The 15,454-nt window shown below is 43.1% G+C and overlaps 1 protein-coding gene across 4 annotated transcripts in view; it reads left to right on the top strand.

Moving 5' to 3' along the window:
* LOC121600558 overlaps positions 1–15,454 on the top strand; it is a 79,647-nt gene that overhangs the window by 35,868 nt on the left and 28,325 nt on the right. The window lies entirely within an intron of this gene.

The raw sequence follows: 15,454 nt of genomic DNA on the forward strand, positions 1-15,454 counted from the left end.
ATTAGCACAGTGTTTCCTGATCGTGCATTCATCAGTTAAAGTAGTTTTATATAACGCGGGTGTTCTCCATAGGATTTTTTATGATGATCCTTGCTAGTGTTGTGTTTCATAAATCTTTTTTGGAGATTCATTGATTGAATCATTAGCGATGAGTGATTTAAATCTCCAGTCGAATCTCTATAGATTCATGAATGTATAATTATTCATCAATCTTCAAAGATTCACGAATCTATAAAGTTATTCAGACTACACAAATATTCACAAATCTCCAGAGATTCAAGAATGTCAAAAGTTTCATAATTTCTAATATATGATATTCATAAATCTCTTGCGATTTCTTTTCAATCGAGATTCAGATTCAATGAATAATTTCAAGATTCTATTCTGATTCATGAATCTGCATCAGCTGCACCCAACACTAACTATAATTATTATTATTTATTAAAGTTACGTTTAACGGATTTACATCTGATTTAACAATATCATTTAATTTTTCAATCCTTCCAGTTCCGTCTCCGGAACAATTTCTCAGGCCAAGCAACTGCTTTAAAGAGCTCTGTAGCTTGTTCGCTGGCAATGACCAAATATACAAAATTCATCAACATTTGAAGAAAACCTATAGCATAAAAAGTAAGTCTAGTTCTGGTTCTGTATTGTGGTAGCTATTCAGATCTCACCATGGATCTGGAAGCTAGAGTTGTCCCGGACAAGGACATGGACATAAGATGGGAATTGTTACCTTAAACTATATAGGAGAGCATCTGTGCATGAAGAATATATTACCAATAGTATGCGATGAATGCAAGAAAATAGCATCAGGATACGCATCATAATTTCCCTTTTATTCGAATTTTAAAAACCATTTTAAAAAGGTGGTTATAATCTTCAGTTGGAATCAGATCAAATAACTAATTTAGTGGCAAAAACTATCCACTTCAAGCAAAATTACACGAGAATTAGCTAAACTTTGACTGATATTCTAGAAATTCCACTCCACCACTAGAATATTCACAATACGCGGTTCGCCTCCGATCTAAATTAATAGCGTATATCGATAAATACCTGTACTTAAGGTGCATGAGAAGGTGCAAGCTAGATGAAGTTGAAGTCAACTGGACGATTTGAAAAGTGGAATCTTCAATCTGCAGATCATTATGAGGAAGAATTTAATTTATTTGAGCTGCTGGTAGTGTAATGATTTTTGTCTTTGATCTTTAATTCATCCAATCAATCAATCATGAATTTAAATACAAATACTCTAAACTAATCAGTACAGTATCTTACTGCAATCTTTCTCACTTTTTTGTATTTTATGAGACTGCATCTTTGTTTTACAATTTCCCTGCAGTATGTAAATAACGACCGATGACGGTGTCGATAACGTGGCTATGCATCTCATGCCATTAAAAAAACCTTTCGCTCACTTCAAGCCATATGCACATCCCGTCACTAAACAAATCAAACATTGTATTCCATCCGTCGCGCACCCGTCTACCGCCTGCAGAACGATGCGCGCTTCTAGCGAGAACCTTCACTCAGTTTATTACCACGCCGATCGCCGACGACGGTGGTGCAAGGCAGCGCGAAATGCAATTAATTAATTACATTCATTCGAACAATGAAGGTGATACACTTGACGCCATGCAGTGCGTTCGGCGTAGAGGCGTGTACTCTACGCCACCCCGAGAGAACAGACCGAGAGAAACCGATCGCAACAAGCACCGAGGGTCCGCTGGCGTGGGCTATAAAAAGCGACGCAAAGACAGGCCACATGAACTACATTTGCACAGTGGATGGTTGTGACCACGGCAGTTGCAAGCTTGCACTTGCACTTGTAACCTCGGGACGCGTCCCTGCATACGTCACCTTCCCGGCGGGCGCGCGCGTGCGGACCACTGCGGTTCTGTAACACAGTGCAGTGCTTGTGTTTCTGCTCCTATTTGCATAGTACAGCGTGTCCCTCGCGATTGCGTTGCCTCTGCTTCTGCATGCCTCTCGGGCGGGGTGCGATGGGATGGGTAACTGAAACATTTGCCACACGACGGCGACAACATTGCAATTTGCAGTACTGGCGGCACGCTTGCGCCTCTAACCACCTCCCCCTAACCAGAGGACTTATCGATCTCGTTTTTCGATCGCACGACACCTAAAACCAAACGCACAAATCAACCAGCGTGAACGAAACTGACGCAAGGCGACGCACAGCCCCGTTTGCCCCTTCTTCCGTTGCGCTCGGATCGGTTGGATCGATCACTACTGAAACTTGTTTGAAAACAGGTTAACATTTAAACGGATATGGGGCCATCGACAAAAAAATCAAATCCATAAATAAAGCTCGCGGGCCAAAAACTCTTGACAATCTCATCCCCCGAGCCGCAAAACGCGCGAAACGTTGTGGAATGAAACAAGACAGCTCGAAATAACAGGTGGCTTAGTGGTGAGATCGCTTACCAATACCAATTAATCGTTACGTCTCATTGCTGCAGTATGCTTGTGTGCGTTTGAATGATTTAGAAGATCGAAGGCTAAAACGATGCACAAATTATTGTTAAGTTTCTTCCAACCTAAATGGATACCATTACCAATAGCACACATAAAACTCTCGCGCTAAAACAACTCTCTTGCGCACGTGGAGGTAGTTGTCGTACGTGTCTTTGATGAAGAAAACTGTACAAATGTATGTATGTGTTTTGGTGTGAAGCACAATGTGCATTATGGGTGCATTCGGTTGCAGCGCTAAAAGAAAACACAGTTCCACACAGTGAAGAAGCGCTGTTTACATTTGGTTAGCAAACATTAGGTCCACGGATGGAGGAGGAGCGTGGAAATGATGGACTGTTTGAGGTTGTCTTGGCGTCGTTCATTACCCGGCCGCGAACTGACCGACGGCCGGAGGAGGGCACACGTTTTGACACCGTGTTTACAAGCCCGATTGAAGAAAGGGAATCCGGGTCGGGTTTAACTGTAACACTTTTTCTTGCGGAAGTGATGCATAATTGCTGATGTGGCTGGAAATGGTATCGACGTCACATGTGTATCTATAGCACCACTGGCGGTGCTTCTTTTTTAAGTTTTAGGTATGACTAACTCATACTAAAGTGACATGCTGGATTAATATACAATCGAAGAACATCATAATAGACAAGAAAACGTACTGTCCGATGTCACATTTTCTTGTTTTTGCTGGTTTATCCTTCTGGCTCATCCCAACAAACAGCACAAGATTAGCGGTGATGCTTAACAGTAAACATTGAATCTAATCTTTATAGATTTTTTCGTCCATCTCTTCACACATTGTAGCTCTGTCTACTCAACATACCCATCTCAATCTCCAACCCATTTGATCAGAACAATCCGTTCAGAAAAGCGTAATATGATTTCTAGAGGTTCCCCGGCTCTTCTGTCGGAGTGCGTGTCAGCTGATCATCTCCTTCGGCTTCATCGGCACACCATCTGCCAGCTTACCTCGCCTTGCCCCACGATTAAATGTCAATAAAACAGGCTTTTTCAATCCGAGCGGTTCAATCGGAGGTCTTCTCTTCGAGGCTGTATTAACCCTTAGTGCGTCAGTCATTTTTAAGCTGCGCTTATTGAAAAGATGAATTGTAAATCGAAATAAGCGATGCATTTGCACAAACTCAAACCTAAATGCACAAACACTGTAACTTTAGTTCTCAAACCCTTGAAGTTGTATTAATGTCATGCACTTCTTTGTCAGTTTGGCATTATGTTACAGCAATTCCAATTTGAAAACACACGTAATCCGTCTCAACTAAGACACAAACTGTTACTTGCTATGTCAAGGGTTAGAATGTGTGCTATTGTAAAGCCAGTTGAACGTTTTCTTTAAGCACAGCCAACACGCTTGATTTGATGCGACAAGTAACCGACACACATGGAGGAAATGATTCGTGGAAGGTTGATAGTTTATATCATCGAAACAAGTTAAGCTGATTATGCGTCAGAGATTGTTGATAGTCTTCTAATTTTAGATGAACGCGTTATATTAAAAAAAAATTGAAAGATAAAATACACCTAAACAGTCAATAACCGATAACTTATCCTAGGTCAGAAAGTGTTTGTTATAGAGCAGATTATGATAAACTGAACGTCAACGTTCGATAGGGTTAGGTCGTTATCATTTTGTGTAAATAAAAATGCTCACTCACCATCGAAATTGTTTCGATAAGGTTCAGATTTTTCGAAAGTTTACTAGTTGATACAATATAGAGGACGACTAACGATACATTCCCAAGAAGAGCATTGCTCGAGTAGAGTAGTTATAGCTACATCCCTATGTTCTCAACAACACGAAAGTTTCTGCGAAACCTTGATTTAAATTTTCCAAAAGGTCCTCAACTAAAATCATTTTGTTGAAATTTGATTTGCATCAAAAACGAAAACCCGTCATTCACCCTGTCATCGCCAAAACTTTGCCACCAACACCAACGGGAAGAATCTTTCCAAAGAAAGCAACTTCCACGCCGAAAAACATTCCAACCGAAAGCAAAACTATTTACTGAGAAGTTTTGCCTCGCCCCTTCACAAAAACGAATCGTTTCCGTTGCAGGCAGGAAACTTCTACCAGCCAGCCAAAGGGTACGCTCGTGAAAGCAGAACTAATGCGCTACGAATCTGCGCTCTTTAGTGTCGTCGTGCCCCGTGGATGGGAATAGTTAAATCATTCCATCATTCAATTTGTGCTAACCAGTTTTTCACAGCACAAGACGCGCTTGCACGCGCGAGAGAAAGATTCCAATCCGTAATCGTCGTTCGTAGCCGCGGGGTGTCGCTGGAATGAGGAAGTAATGCATCGATCGGAATCGTTTGCGCGTCTTCTTGCGATGCCAAGCGCTCAAGATGTTGCTACCGCGGGCACCTCAAGAACCTCCATTGGAGAGAATCTGAAAACTAGAACTATTTAGCAAACAAGTGCGGTGGTAGAGCGCAGCTCCAGAGTGTCGTCAGTAGTTTTTTTCCTGGGACCAGGAGTGTCAGTACCCTGGAAGGCTTGAGGGATTTCAGAATGTTGGAAATATTGTTTGCAGCGTTCCATTCCAGTGTCTTCCGGACGGAGCCCACGAGGGTTTGAGGGTAGCGTGGTGTAAACTTTAGAAAAACATGAAAAGTGCATTTGCGCTTCTTTGTGCAGCTGAGGCTAGGTGACGGTCGTAACTATGCCCCTCCCCCAGCCTCATCTCCCCAAGGAGTCTTTCGATGTCTTGATCTGTTTCCTGGTCTTCTGAGCTGCTCTGCCGTCCCTAATTGTGCGATAGAATCGTAGCAACTTCACAACAAGAAGGTAGGCGAAGATTACCACGGAATGTCGGAAGATCTTAAGCGCAATGGCGCGCAAACACCGTCGACCCTTTTTGTTCCATTTCACTCAATCCTCACTCTATCGGGCGCGCGCCGATAAACGCCATCGCTGCTGCACCGGTGGCGGCGAAGGAGAATCGTAATTTTGCTCCACAAAAACCAAACCACACACAGCTCCCCCTTGTTACCCAAGGCGTGTAGGTCTACGGTTTGTAGCCGCCGGAATGTTGGCTGATGGTGTGCCGGTGCTACTGGATGGTGGCGGTGGCGTTGTTTTATGATTTCAACATTACGATTACGGCCCTGCCTTCGTTTCAGAAAAGGAAGGCAGAGGATGCCACCTTCTGGCAGAGGATACCACAAAAAATATGTTTTGCTTCTTTTCGGCCGGTTTGGTACCTTTTAGCATTACCCGCATGCCCTGCCTCTCAATGCCTTCTTTCATAGGCTGGGATGATGAAGCAAAACGCAACAACTTCATGGAGCGCGCGCTCCATGACGTCCTGCTTCAGAAGGTGTCCCCAGGAAGGTGGTAAAGTTAAATGGAAAAAGATGGAATGAGCGATTCTTCATTTATCTGCAAGCGAACCATCGCCTCTAGCAACGAAGCAGGAAGTCTAAAGTAGCCTGGACACTTAGGATGAATTATTTACACTCTACCGAAATGTAATGAAGATATAAGTGTCTCTTATCCACTCCCTTCCATCTACTTCATCGTCTAGCGCTGGGAGGGGTTTATCTTCTGCCCAGAAGTTTGTCGTTGCGCTGTTTTTGGTTGGCCGATGGAGTTTGTTTTGTTTTGTTGGTGGATAAAGTTATCATAGCCTCTCAGGCTACAGGGGTCTTCAGAAGTTTATGAAACTAGTAAGGTACAATTCAAGAATTTCAGTTCATGATAAATTGGAATTCCTAACCGTCGCTCTAGAATATTTTACGTAGAAATCTTTAAAAGAACATATTCTATGCCAGATATTTCTTCCTTTTATATTACATCACTTCCCCAATATTCTCACAAACCTCACGCTCGATAAAGTTTCCCAATAAAACAAACATCCAACACAAACCTCCAAAACTGCCCCAGAGACTGTACTGTAGTAATATCTAGAACGTTCACCCTCTCCGACGCGTAGCGTAGTGTAATAAAGTGTAATTGTGTGCGATATGCTCACTTTCTCTGTACTGTACACTGTGTCCACAAAGTCGTGGTGCCGTCCCTTGCAGCAAAATGCTTGCGTTTGTACCGATATTCCCCAGAGACTTTGCGGTTTGGTATTATCGTCCCGCGCTCAGAGCTTGCTTTGAAGAAAACCCACTTAACCGTTTGGATCCCATTTTGTACAGCGTTGTCTGTTTCTAACAATACATCTAATGGTTTTTAGTACGGCAAAGGATACGAAAAGAAACCCCCACTTGCGGCAGCACAAAGCATTACCAGTTACGATGGGCAGCAGATTTTGGGTTTTCCTTCCACCGAGCGTCTGGAAAAGCTCTGGAAAAATATCCAAAATTCTCTTGATAGTAACTGTACATGACAGGGCCGTCTGAAACTGATGAGGCATTTTTTCTTCTTTTGCTTTGTCGCAATAGAACGAAAAGAGTGTTCTAAATTGTACCACTTCATTTAGAATTAATTTTGTGCTTGATTCAATAGCAAATTCCCGACCAGCCACTGTATCCTCTCTACACAATACTCCAAAGCGGGCAAGGGCTGCTGCAAGAACCGCGTCAACAAGCAAAAATACCGAAACAGCGCGTTGGCGCAAACACTTTCTTATCTTTCACTGAAAGCGATTCTCGCTAAAGAGCGCAACGTACCCGTACGGGTGAGGGCGAAAAGAGTTGGAAAGACGTTTGCTGAACGACTCCGATAAGCTCATTTGCTCTGTCGGTTGGCAAATATGACAAAAACAATGGCCCAGTCAGAGAATAAGTGATAAGATCCTTTCCTCCATGCGGCATTTTTTTTTTGCGCAACCGGATGGAGTGTAACTTCTGGAGAATGCTGACAGAGACCGGCTGGTCCAGATGGTCCGGAACGTGCGCGTACAGTGTGAAACGAAGCGCCAACACCTGCTGCCGGCCGGTCAGGTTCAATGGCGTCAGGCGCCCCCAAAATGGAAACAGAATGGCACACACACACACCACTCATTTGCTGCAAGCTGATCTAGTGGAGCAGAACAAAAAAGTTAAATAAATAAAGCACTAGCAAACAAGAGCGGCTGCTGTAACCGTAGGCAACTTACCCGCGCTATACCTGTAGCTAGCTGGGTGGAAGGGTAACCGCAGTAACCGCAGTTATCAAGCCGAAGCCGGCGGCACCACGCTGCCGTTCTCTAATTTGCATAAATTTACACATTTTACAGCCGATCGATGCTGGCGGCGTTGGCCCCGATTGCGTGAGATCGGTCGGTTCTGGCACGACGGTTTGGTGCTGGCATTCGTTTTTTCCTCTCCGAAGCACATTCTAGGTACTTTCGGTACCCCAGACGCTTGTGGGTACCATCATCATCATCCAACACGGTCGGTTTGTTCTAGCTCCTACTCCGTAGGGGCCGTGTGTTGATTGTCACGTTTGTACACTGCACTGCAGCTCTGCTCTGCGAGAATATTAACTCCAAGCAATCGACATCGTTTGGGGGACTTCTCCGATAAACCCAGACATTGGCAATGTGCACAGCTGAAAGAAGGGTGTTCTTTGGACGGAGCTGACGCCGTTTCTGAAACGCTTAAGCAGGTAGATAATGACCTAGCGTTTTCTTGTCATGGGTGACCTTCGGGCTCGCTTTGATTGCTCGGTTTAGCAGGATTCTAGATCTCCTTGATCGACGAAGTAGTACACAACCAGCTTTCGGTGTCTGTAGGTTCTTTCGTGCGTCGCTGTATAAAGACATCAGGTGAATCAGATTATTATCAAGCTGATTTGATTGATTTAGGTCTGTCCATGTCTGAACAGAGGAATTGTTTTGAATTTGGAAATCCCCGCCTAGTTGAACTGGTTTCTCAAAATTAGATCCAATTCTACTTTCTAAACATTTAACACCCTCTCAACCAACGCGCAGTGTTGATGCAATACCATTCCTTAAGTTGTTCCATGCAGAGAACAAACCAAAATCAGTGTATACACCAGCTGTAACGAGTCCCAACGTTCGTTAGCACTTTTGCTGCTGATTGTTCTGCTTATAATTCCATCATAACAATTACACCACGCTCCAACCGAGCCAGCTACCAAGGCAGAAAGCACTTTTTTGTGCCTTCACTCTCGTGAATTGTCCTGATTGCAGCGTACTACGTACATCGACATCGTCGCACAATTTACATATCCTCGGACAAACTCGGGCACAGGACACTTCGCCTCGGCTGCTGGCCGGTGTAAAATACGCCTGGGAATGCAAACACATGCCAGCAGCGGGCGGGCACACAGACCTTAAAAGTTAGTTTTATCTTTTATGGCAAAGCGAGCTTACAACGGACGCAGCGTCGATGGACATTATGACAACAATGTGCAAACACAAGTGCGCAAAAACCAGGGCCTGGCCTGGGCTGGGAGGCAAATTATGAAACTGTTCATCATCAATTTAAATTTTTAATTAACGCGCTTCTTCTCACCACACCGCGGCCAACTGGTCAATTTTATAAAAGGCTCGGGAGCCGAGACAGCACGACCGAGACGCCGCAAAGCAGGTTTTTCCTTTCTCACGTAGGATTATTTTAGTAGCAGTGTTGGGTTAGGATGCATTATGTGTAAAAAAGAGATGATATAAGAGCGAATATTCTTTTATTTTATGCAGATTTTCCTACATTATTTGTAAAAGTTATTGCAACACATGACATCCTTTAAAAGTTCAATTTTCTATATATGATCTATGATCAATAATTTAACTTTGTAGCGTATTATAGTAACATCTCTGTACAAATTCCGATTTGAAATGGAAAGGATTATATCCTATTCGCCACGCTCACGACAGGAAGTATCCAGGTTCATATCAGTATTTACCTTCGCTGTATCCATATTTACCGTGCAACATAGAAGGATCCCTATTTGCACTCTAGCAAACACACAGTGCCTGGCGGGGATTTCAGGGAATGCAAAAATGCTGCACCCATCGTACGGATAACCGATGACCAAGGAACGGATTTAAATTTAATGGACTTGTTACATCGGTTTTTGCCCGCTCTGTGTCGTTCCCTTCAACCGTCTCATCTTCACACAGCTCTCGACGGCGCATTATCGCACCGATGTCACGGAATTGAACAATTAAAAATCGTATCAGCTCATTCCCCCTTCGATCATCTAGCTTTTTGTCCATTTCCTTCACCGGAGGGTGAACACTTCTCCGAGTCCGTTCGCTCGAACGGATTGCACATAAATTGAATTGTAATTAAATATCCTACCCTCTGTCCTGCTCGAGATACTGCGAGAAGGAGTTAGGGTACAGTACTGACCGAATCGATTGCCCTCCAGGAGCTAGGGCGAGAGCTTCAATGTGTGTCCTTTACATCCCGGCAAGCAGCAATGAAGCTGCAGCAGGAGAAACGATGCACACAAACACATCCTATGCCAGCATGTGCTGTGTGGAGAGCGAGATATTGGTTCGCTTTGGGAGCGATGATGGGGATCAGTACTTGTGGTTCGGTGTGAATATTGCAACAGCGAACATTCTTACGTGTTTCCCCCTTGAGGGGAATAGCAACAATGCAAACGAGATAAATTATCCATTATCGAAACACGACGACGATGGTGATGAGTTCGTTCCATCGATGGTCTAAGCGGAGCATAGTGAGCCGAGAGAGGGTTCTAGCAACGTTGTTTGGTTTTAATTTTGTTTTTCAAGATGTCATTTAAGTTTTTGTAGATTTTTTTGTACAGCACATTGGTTATGAAGAATTCCTTTAAATGTAAAAATATTAGTTTATGACACACCTTTGGTTTGAATATTGTCGCCCATGTTCGTTTGTCCACAGTCTTTCTCAGTGTGAAGAGGCAGTACCCTCCTTAAAAAGCGCTACCACGGCAACAGTCATTTGCACTTGTAAAGCTGCCGATAATCGATGCATTATCATTAAAATGCGTATGTTTTCCGATGCGACAGTGTAATCCGAAGATTTAATGAAGTGTAGGAACGAACGGTTGTGGTTGTTTCCATTTCCAGCAACCAGAAGACCGGTTGTTGGGGTAGAACCCGCTCTTGCTTGGTGTGTGGTGGTAACTCGTTAGAGGCGACCTTTTGCCCTCCCGCGGGACGGATGGACTTGGGTAGGGACTTACTTCGCGGATTTTATTCCTCTCTTCTTCTCTCGTTTGCTTACTTGTCCTTTGGGACGGAGTGGTAGTGGCCATACATAAACACAGACACACACAACGTTGACCTTCCGCTTGGTGACCGGGTAAAACCTCGAAGATTCGATCACGATCAGGGACGAATGTTCAACTTCAACGGTTTACAGGGCAGTGCATTGCTGCGTGTGAAAACCGTTAATTTTCGCTATAATAGATGTTCAGTCACGTGCCAAGAGGTGGATGAACGAATGCAAAGTGATTTGCATGAATGTGTGTGTGTTTTTTCTCTTTGCTTTGCAAGTTTAAAAAACATCGACTGAAGAGATGGAATTGATTCATCATCCCCATCGTCGATAAATGATTAATCGTTTTTTAAGGTTTTTTTCCTGCTGACTTTACCACAGTAATTTAGTGGAAAAAATGAAGAACATGTACTTCAGTCTGCAGTTCATACCAAACACTACATTGTTGCAAAAAATCGCAACAGTAATCAGTACGTGAAGTCAGTTTTAATGATAATTTAATATTTAATCCTGGTCATGGCACCAATATAAGCGTTTTGTTCTTATTTTTAATCAGTTGCTGCATTGCCAGTTTTGCAGCCTAAGTTTGATATTAGGTTTGAATTCTAATTTATCAAAAGATAAAATAAATGTAAAATTGTTTTTTAAATGCATTGTAATGGTTAATAACTTATACAAAATGATCAGTGTAAGTATACAACGCATGATGATTGTGATGTACTATTTCATAGTGGTAATGTTATGTAAAGATTAAGCGAAATGATAATGATCAGCTAAAAATAATAGTCTTAATACATTTTTCCAGCGTAATTTTGAACGTTAAACTCGTTAAACGTTAAATGATCTACTCACAATGCCAATTATTTTTCATGCATAAATTTAAGCTTTTTGACTGCAAGCCACGACCACTCAGCACAGCAATATTTCATTAATGTCAAGAATCATCATTTGCCAAAATTAAACGAAAAATATAAAATAAAACAGCAAAATAAAGCAGATCCATCAGTGAGTGGTGCCAACGATTCATCCCACCTGCCTGGTATGATATTAATTTTCCCGCCAAGTGATTTTCATTCATTCAAATACACCTTTCCGGTTGGTGGACGTTTTCGGCACTTCTCCGCAGGCTGAGAGTGCTCCATATGTCTTACGACGAATTGATATGCAAATACCGCGGGCGCTATACGTATGTATGCTCTGCTGCAAACCATCTCAATCAGAACCGTCTGAAAACAAACATCCGCGAATGGGTTGCAAAATAAATCTTTACCCCCGCGTCCGCGTACCTCGTTCTGATACATCAAAGCACCATCCCCCCCCCCCCCCCCCCCCAAAAACTATCTCCCATCGATAACCGTTACCTTGTGAAAGGCCTGCTGCTTCCGCTGTATCACGATTTGGAGAAGCGCTGTATTTATCTTAGTCATCCTGCTCTGCGTCAAGACACATCTGTGGAAAATTTTCCACACCGGCTTTCAATGAAATCTTGAGCCAAAATTACGTCTTTTGAAAAGGGTTTTACGTTCGGGGCAACTTAACTTGCTCAGCACGTATGGATGAAGCATTAAAGGGAGTAATCCAACGGAAACACGAATATGAGGGATGGTTTTACATCATCATCATCATCGTCTTTCGTCATTCGCCCAACCGCAACTAGCAATCGACCGGGCTGGGAACACCAACGATGATTTCGCGGCGTTTTTGGTGTCGGTACAGATCAGCAGCTTGCGGGTGCATACGTGACTGCGTGTACTACCTACCTTCCGCCAAGCAACAGTTGACGATGATGAGCAGAAATTGCAAAATTCACTTACCCACCTATCCTGTTGAAGTACGGATTTAGATGAATCGGGGAAAACGGGAAAGCAATCTCCCGAGGGCGCAAACGGCAGGTGGTGGGTTAGAAAACGTTGGGCGTTTTTCCAACACCGCCCGTCCATTACGATCGCGGGTTTGTGCGCGGCTTGCTTATGAATGAATTTGCAGCTGGCTTGTACATCCCTGCCTAGAAGAGCTTAGACCACCGCGGTAAACCTTTTTGACTGCCACTGCCAGGTTGGCAGCCAGGTTCTTCCGCCACGGGTGCCAAGTGTAATGGACAGCAGGTTTCATTCATAAAGCAACAAACAAAAACAGGCAAAACAACGCACAGTGTCGGCTGATGCCCTTGAGTCAGTTGAAAATGTTTGTATCCTAATAGTCCAAGTAGAAAATAAGATTGATCCAGAAAAATGTCTATAATTAATTGTTAAATATACTGGTCAAATTATGATAATTAATAATTCAATATCTTGAATATTCCCACAAAAACGATTGATAGGAGCTATGATTTATTTTAAGTAATTTACAATCCACGTGAGTCCAGTGTTTCTCATTTGTTCTTAGAATGTTGCTTTTTCGAACAATAATGTTTGTTTACGTTTCATGTTTTTAAATGCCCATAGTTCCGAGTGAAATATTTCACTTGCGTTATTTGCATATGCGTTTCACCGATAAACGAAACGATTGACAGGTGCTGTTTTTGTGTGTATTGGTAGGGAATTAGATCGCGGGAATAAGCTGCCATAATGATATTTCATTCTTGTAACCGACCACGAAGGAGAAACGGCTCTCGACAGCGCGCGTTAAATAAAGTATGTAAAATTGTGAAAGCGTGTTCTGGTTTTCTTAAAAATATACCACAACGTAGGGATTTGCGCGATCAATGTTAATAATCGATAATATGTTCAAGAATGAAACGATGTAGGATTTTTTCTTTTAATTTTCTTAATACGCTCAAAGTATAAGTGACTAATTTTACTGGTAGATTTTCGAGCTAAGATTAATTTTTGATTGACTGGATACTTTCGAAAGTAAGATCCTCAACCCGCGTTCGAAACATCGTCAAACAAACCAACACCGCTCGTTAAACCTGCTTATTTTTATCCCTCGGGATTGTGCCAAACGCCACCAGTCGTAATCCCGAAACGCCGGAAAACCGAACACCTTCCTGCCGTGACGAGAAGTGTTGAGCGCGTTTTTTTTTAATGACGAACCCTGCTTGAACACATCGTTGCTACAAACATGACGAGCATGTTTTTCAAAACAGCAACAGCAAAAAACAAAAATCCTCAAACGCTGCCACCGGCTCCTCACGTGAGTGATTAAATATACCGGCGCAAGGGCCTTGCCGGGATTGATTTATGGGCTAGGAAGGAAAAACTAGCCAGCCTGGTAATGTGTGCGAGCATCATCATCGTCTTGGCAGCTGCATTTCGTCAGCTGATGACACACGTGCACTCACACGCACATACACACTAAAGGACACTGTGTGAAGGTCAAAAGCCGAATGATCTCATTCAATGAGCGGGAAATGTGCACCATTTGACCCAGTGTGTGTGCGTCTGACACTGTGCCTCTCCGGACACGGTAATCAAGCGAAGAGTGATCACTGTGTCAACCAGGGGGCCATCTAGAGCGGGATGATGTATCGCAAGACCTCGGTGACAATGGCCCTAGGATGATGGTCCTCGATGGGACGGAAAATATATTCCATTATTGCTTGTGGGATGCATACATTATCCCACCCGTCGGCACTGAACGGGTCTCCGTTTCAGGAGCATTGATAAATGAGATCTATCTCTCCGAGCCCTTGAACTAGAGCGATAAGGATTCTGTAGCTTTTTTTTTCGGAAGACCAAAAAAGATGAATTTAGATCGGAATGGGGTTTGTGAAAGCTGTTTCTGCCAAAAAGACCCGCACCAAAAAAAACCCATTTCCTAAAGCTCTCCACGACATCAGCTTTGAGCGTCATTTCAGCGGCAAACATGTTCCATTAACCATACTTAGATCGTGCTCTTCTTGTCGTGCCGATTTATCGTTCGCACCGGGTGAAGACAAATTAAACACTTCATTAAAACAATCGCTCGCTCACATCGGCAGCACCTGCTGCTGCGTCATCGTGCCGACAAAGAGGGTTCATCGCGGAGATAGCGCCTGGTAGTTGGAACCGTTTGCGGCGCGTTTTAAGTACCTCCATTAAGAGTGCTTCCGCTGTTGACTGGTGAGAGCGAATTTAGCTTTGCTTGGGAAGTGATTTTGGTGAGATGAGCTATTTGCTCCTGTCAATCAATAAGCGACAGCGTTCGACTAGCGAAGGTAGAAATTGCATCGAGTTCTCTCTGTTGTACATCAAGAAATTCATGAAAACAGGGCTGTTTTCAGCCCGCGCTTGTGCGAAGGTTGTCTAAAGCGTGATGACGCTCCGAAAACAACTGATGCCGTTGTCCTGTCAGTTGCTGCGCTTGCGAAATCAAGTAAATGGCCCTGTAATAGTATACATTTATATTATCTATTCAGGATTTTTTCTTTTACTGATGTATTATAAAAGGTTTTTCATATCCTTGTTTTTAGCAAAACTATTGTGTTTTATATGAATTGGAATGCTTTTAAGGTCTTTTTAAATTTTTGCGTCTTTAAAGCGCCACCGTTTCTTTAGCGAGTTATTAATCCTCAATCCAAATCGCTTCTACAAACAATCCATTCAGCTTAGAAGCACCATTCATTATCGTTGCCAGCGGACTGTGATGAATTATGAAATTCGTTTCCAACTTGGGCTTGTGCGAGAGAACAAAAAAAAAAACCAAATCCCTGTCAAACGGCTGCCAAAAGTTAACATTCGCGTTGCAATAAACACAGTTGAGCGAAGCCTGGCCGAGAAAAGATTGATTTTCTGCTCTGATTGTTCCGAGACGGTTGGCAAACAGCCCAAAATGAGTCGAATTTTCTTCGTACAAAAAAAAAAAAAAACACCCATGAAATGAATCGTTTTCTTCGTAGATAAATAAACATTAA

This window comes from Anopheles merus, chromosome 3L (genome assembly GCF_017562075.2).
Source record: "Anopheles merus strain MAF chromosome 3L, AmerM5.1, whole genome shotgun sequence".
NCBI classification, from domain to species: Eukaryota; Metazoa; Arthropoda; class Insecta; order Diptera; family Culicidae; genus Anopheles; species Anopheles merus.